The 6,135-nt window shown below is 39.8% G+C and overlaps 2 long non-coding RNA genes across 2 annotated transcripts; both read right to left on the minus strand.

The window, feature by feature from the left end:
- Positions 1-1,436: 1,436 nt before the first annotated feature.
- LOC147318432 (uncharacterized) lies at positions 1,437-2,116 on the minus strand. Its single transcript, XR_015131460.1, has 3 exons — positions 1,906-2,116; positions 1,709-1,820; positions 1,437-1,628 (listed from the first exon to the last, which is right to left on the minus strand). It is a non-coding gene; the product is annotated as an uncharacterized LOC147318432 (long non-coding RNA).
- Positions 2,117-3,222: 1,106 nt separating this feature from the next.
- Positions 3,223-5,073, minus strand: LOC147318433 (uncharacterized). The gene is made up of 3 exons (XR_015131459.1): positions 4,311-5,073; positions 3,800-3,952; positions 3,223-3,438 (listed from the first exon to the last, which is right to left on the minus strand). It is a non-coding gene; the product is annotated as an uncharacterized LOC147318433 (long non-coding RNA).
- Between the last annotated feature and the right edge of the window lie 1,062 nt (positions 5,074-6,135).

Genomic DNA, 6,135 nt, shown 5'->3' on the forward strand with positions numbered 1-6,135 from the left:
ATCAATGTATTTTACAGCGCTTGAGGCCGAAATTCTGATGGCAGCATATGCCGATAACATGCAAATTCCGCGGAAAAAAGTAACACAGCCACAGCTGCGAAAGAAAGGGAGCATGCATGGCAAAACATAGCCGACAGAGTCAATGCGTGAGTGTTAATATAAACATTGATCTAGGGATTTCCACCCATTTAACACGTTATTTTATCATATGTTATTTTATTTGTTATTTTATACATTTTATTTTGTGATGTGATGTGAGCGCAGGTGCAACCCAACAGGCCCCAAACGTTCCTGGCAGCAAGTAAAAATGAAATATAAAAATATAGTCCAAACAGGTAAGGTGTAATTGTATTATGAGCCATAGTGCTTGGTCTGTTTGTCCCATGTAAATCAATTGCAGTTAGAGGCTACATTAATTTTCTTTCTGTAAGCACTTATTGAAATTATCTGAGCACATTACAAGTACATATTTGCTTACTCTGTATGCTCAAATGTGGCCCGTTATAGCCAACAGAAAAAAAGCGGAGGCCCGAAAAACAGGTGGGGGTCCTCCACCACCACCACTCACAGAGGCTGAGCAGTTGGCCCTCAGCCAAAACAGTGGGCGCCCTGTGGCCGAAGGCATCTCTGCGGGGACATCCTCTGAGTCAATAACCCCGCAAGACACAAGTGCCTACATAAGGGGTAAATTCAAAATAATACATGATGTGCATACATCCTTTCTTCACAGTCACCTTTGCAGTGCTACTCATTCATTTGATAAACTCTTTACCATAATGAATTATTTTGTAGTGAAGTTATTTTCCGACTGATTTTGCCTTCCCTCAGTCTTGGTTGTCTTTGAGAGCATAATGACAATGAAGTGTAAGGTGATTGGTATGTTTGTTAATTGCCATTTGGTCCCTTGTAAGTTATAAGTGACCTGTATAAACCTCATATTCTATCAGTTGATGGTGGTGGTGTACTGCATCTGGTGCAGCCTCCTGTTGAGCCAGACCAACATGCAGTTGTGAGTAATACTCCACAGATTATATGAGTTTACAGTAGAACAGCAATGTTGTTTATTTCTTTACTACAGGAAAATAATGAAGAAACATTGACAGCTGTTACAGAGGAGGAAGCAACAGAGACACTCTATGAGGTGTACATCTTTTAATACTTTGTGTACAGGAAACACAGGTGACCAATAAAGCCAGTTGAACAAAAAATCTGTTTATTCTTCTTTCAACATGTTGAGGTGATGGGTCAAAAGAAATGATTGTGACATATGGTGTCTCTGACTGCTCTTCCATCTTGTATGTCCGTGGGAGGGTCAGGATGTTCATGGTTTGGATCACTGCTGATGTTTGGTTCAGAAGGACAGTGTTCTCCTCTAATTGTGGCAATGTTGTGAAGAATCACACATGCCACAATAATGTCACATGCCCTTTCTGGGGTGACCCTGAGTCTTTGCAGGCACTGGAACCGGGCCTTAAGCATTCCGATAGTCATTTCAATTCTGGCTCTTGTCCTGCAATTAGCCAGATTATATCGCTGCTGTGGGCCCGGTTCAGGGTCAGGGTAAGGGGTAAGCAAATAGGGTAAACATGGATACCCCCTATCACCAAGCAAGTAGCCAGTGAACTCTCCTAAGACAGAAGGATACACTTCAGTTCAAATGTCCCTGAAGCAATTGGTCTTTATATATTTTAAAGTATTCTCAACTCACCATGTCCAAATTTTGTGCTCAGTGTACATTCACGGAATATTTGTGAGTCATGGACAGAGCCTGGCCACTTGGCTTCCACATTTGTGATAATGTTGGCAGCATCACATATGATCTTCACAGTGCAGAGAACACAAATTAGCATCCATTACTATAATGAAATAATTTGTTAGTTTGAAATGCTACAGGGAACTATGTACCTGTACATTAATGCTGTGGAAAGACTTCCTGTTCACATAGTCTCCTTCATTTACTAAAGGAGCAATGATTGGAATGTGAGTGCCATCTGTATAGCCAATCACGCCTGGGAACCCTGAAAATAAATGTAAAATTTAAGTAGTAGTCCAAGTATCACCACACCATAAATTAAGTTTTGGTCATCCTGATACCTGCAATTTTGTGGAATCCCTCTTTGATAAATCTTGTGGGTCTATGACCGGGGAACACCACAAACGTGTACAGGAGACGTTTCAGTGCAACTGTAACATTCCTGACTGCCCGACAGACGGTAGCCTTGGAAACGTGCTCAGCGTCACCAATATTATACAGAAAGCTCCCGTTTGCAAAAAAACGAAGTGCAATACAAATAATATGTACAGAACTGAGAGCATGTCCGCGATGTGTCACATGCGTAATATATGGCCTGAGGATGTTATCCAAATAACTTATAGATTGTGCTGAGAAACGGTAACGTTCGCACAGGAAATCATCAGGTAATGATAAGATGTCCAGACGCGCTCGAATCACTCTCTCCCGGCGGAGAGCTCTGCGGAGAATTTGGGCTTCGATATCTACCGGCTCTTCAAGGAAGGGACACGCCATGTCTGAGACTTCCTACTGTCAGGTTTCCGACAAAGGGGCGGAGACAGTCAGGGTTAGTTGTAGTAAACCTGCTAGGGGGCAGGTTAGCTTCACGGCGTGTGTCGTCATAGTGACTCACTCAGGCTGCAGCTGAACTCGCTTTGTGAAACCGAAAACCCAGAGTTTTCGTTAACTCAGGGTATACTTACTCAGTTTTTCCACTAAACCGGCTTCCTGAAACAGGGCCCTGGTTAAACACAAAACATTTCTTTAAGATTCCCTTTTAAACTCATCTCTTTTGAATCTACCAGTTCTAATGTTAGAGTAATTTAAACCAATGCAAGCAACATAGTAAATAGCTATAGCCAAAGAGTGGCCTGCCATGCTGCCATTCATGGTCTAACAGAGTTTCTAAGACAGAGTGAAAAACATAATAATTTCAAATGCTTTACATTAGTTTTTGTTAGAAAGACTAACAAAAACCCATCAGAAATCCAGGTTATGTCACTCAGAAGATGTTAGAATTTAGACTTTCCCCACAATTTGGTTAGCTGTTGGTCAGTTGGTCTTTTTTTTTTTTTTTTTCAAACAAAAGCTAATGTAAATACTGGTGGGATTTTCCTTTGTTCACTAGAATGACAAATTTAAAGTTTTTTCACACTGATGTGACCCCTAATATAGGGGGGTGGGGCCTCAAGGGGGGGCGGCCGAGTTCACTACCAGGCCTCATGTGAACTTCAAATTATTAAAGAGGACTACTGGTCCTAACCAGTCCAATGAGGATCAAGTGGATAACTAAATGCATTTTTAAATGTTGCAAAGCCACAATCTACTCATAAAACACCATGAACTCCTGCACTAAGATGTTGCAATTGTCTTTCACACAGATGCGGAGCACTTTGATGAGACTCCCTTCGAGCATTAATGTCATCCTAAAGTATTATAACAAAGAAAACAGAGATTTGTGAACTTTTCAGTAGCACAGAAGAAAATGATCCCAGACAAAAACTTAAACCAGTCAACATGCAACACCAGCATCTACAAAGAAATATCAAAAGTTCCTGTTTGACATCAACTTTATGGATATATAGTTTCCAGAACATTTATTTTTTTAAAAAGATCAATTTTTCTCAGTGGGCCAGTAAATGCATGACGAAAATTATGGCATCCTTTCGGTGGAATCAGTACTCACGGGTAATAGTTGACTGTTTCAATGGATGCAGCATAAAACTCTTTTACTGACCTAATGCAATACATATACACTTTGTAGTTAAAGAATTTTAAAGTTCTTACTGTCATCATGGCAGCTACATCCTTTAGCTTTGTGCCCTGTTCCCCCGATCACTTTGCAAACACTTTCAGCAGACTGTCAGAGAGAAACTCAGCTCCGTCAGAAACCTTGACTGTAAAGGCATGGTTGGGATGCACTGGAATGCTGCATTTCATCTAAAATGACACAAAATTATTTTGAAATAACAGCAGGCACTGTGCTTGGTTAATCAGTAATGTTTTGTTGAATAAAAACTGTGTTTCCAGATCTTATGGGATTAAAAAAATCCAAAGATGTTTGTTTCTGATTTGCAACCCAAGAACCCACAAGTTACAACCTCATTTTAGTTCAAGTGTGCATTAATGTGAGTCCAGTAATCACCTTTCTGACAATACATACAGGTTAAACCTATGGCAGATTTTGGATTTCTCAGTTGTATTAATAGGGTGAGTATGCATGCACCTAATAATTATAAAAAACCTATTATAATTAAGTTACAGAAACCTTAAGCGAAAATAGTATATACTTTCTTACCATAACACCTTGAACCCACAATCCATCAGCTGACTCCTGGTGAAATGCAGAATAGAGGTCGTCTCTCAATGGTGCAGCAAAAAAAACAAAAACAAAAGGACAGCAGGTGAGGGCAGGAGGGGTAGGGATGTAAGCTAGCATAATGCCGCTGATGATATTAGCTAAAGCTGTTCAATGTCCAAAATCTCACTAACACCACGGTGCAGTAAATACACAATGTAACTGAAGAGTCAGTTGGCAAATCTATTCACACAGAAAACCAAATTATGTTATGAGTGCCTCGTAATTAGGTTTAATGTGATATTACGGCTCTTGTGCCAAAGACAAATTCAAATGAAAAAGCGCCAATTCTTTGACAACAGATAAAACAGCAAATAAGCTAACGGCTCTTTTTTAGCATGTTACATGGCGACACTCTAGACGTTTAACTACATTTGGCTGAAATATGGTAAACATTAATTCAAAAAATCAAGACATACCAAAAACGTAGAGTTGGCTGCTCGACTTGACTGAGATGGATGCATTTTTTAAACCACGATCCAAAGCCCGCGAGATGAAATCACGCGTGGTTTCACGAGATTTAACGTTGCTATCTTATTGACTTACTTCACCTGAACATGATATGAACAATTTAATACACCCTTTCTGCATATCATGTAGTTTTTACACTATATAGTTACATTTATCTTTAAAACATGAGGCAATTGTGTTAAATACATGCAAGATGCTTACATAAATCCAAGAGATGGCCAGTCCCTTTTTTTCAGTGTATGAATGTTGAGTTTTTCTATATTGATGCAGTGTGAAGAATAATACCTGGTGGTCATATAAATGAAAACATGTAACTGCACATGTGTAGATGGTCAAACTTTTAATATATACTTTATTCAGTGGTACACAAGACACACCTAATCTAAAGTTGAACACAAAGCCAGACAGCAGAGATGCAAAACCCATGATCCGTTTGTGTGATTCATTAACCACGTTTCATTTTATGCATGGAGTGGCAGGAGCTGACAGTGATCCCAGCAGTGGTCTTAAACACTTGCAATGATTATGATATTGTTTCAAATTTAATTTAGCAAGAAATAATTGAAGTTTGAAAAAAATAACCATGTACAGGCTTTATGATCTGACTAAGAGACTTTTTGTTTTCCACTTTTGAGGTTTGAGCCACTCTTAAGTTTGACAGAAAATATTTTTTTTGTCCTTCCTTTTAAAAGGCAAAACAAAACATCTCTTCCCGCTTTTGAGCACATCCTCCCTTCAGTCACTTAATTTTCTATCAAGTTTGTCCAAGCTGTAGAAAACAATGGAAACAATGTAGCTGTTTGTGGGTATTGTTGTAACGAACTGCAGTAGCAAAAAGGGCTAATAAAAGACTAAAGACTAACAAGAGTCAGAATTCCTCTGCATCTTTCCAGTCAGGTAAAAAAAATAATAATAATAAATCTGCTAATGTACTTGTCTGGGTATGAAGTATTATTCCCTCAGTCCTCTATGTGAACATGGCCTACATTTTCACAAGACACATCACAGTGACACAGTGAGATCTAATATGGCACAGAGGACAGACCGAGCCGAGTGGATGAATCCCACTGCGTTTCTATGGCCCATTTATTCACATCCATCACTTCCAGTTTGGAGCATCGGGAGTGGGGGAGACTGGTTAATTTATTAGTCGTCTTCCTCTTCGGTGGGTTTCGGGAGCGCGAGGGAAAGCCAAGCGCGCGATGCAGACGGAGAGTCAACACCAGGGAGAGTCCGCATTCAAAAGACCATTTAACATCAATCAGAGTGACAGCGTGGTGTGGCACGCTGCAGT

This window comes from Aulonocara sp. 'chitande type north' Nkhata Bay, linkage group LG11 (assembly GCF_057382095.1).
Source record: "Aulonocara sp. 'chitande type north' Nkhata Bay isolate Kocher_YH1m ecotype deep benthic linkage group LG11, A_spYH_male_GT1.1, whole genome shotgun sequence".
Taxonomy (NCBI): Eukaryota; Metazoa; Chordata; class Actinopteri; order Cichliformes; family Cichlidae; genus Aulonocara; species Aulonocara sp. 'chitande type north' Nkhata Bay.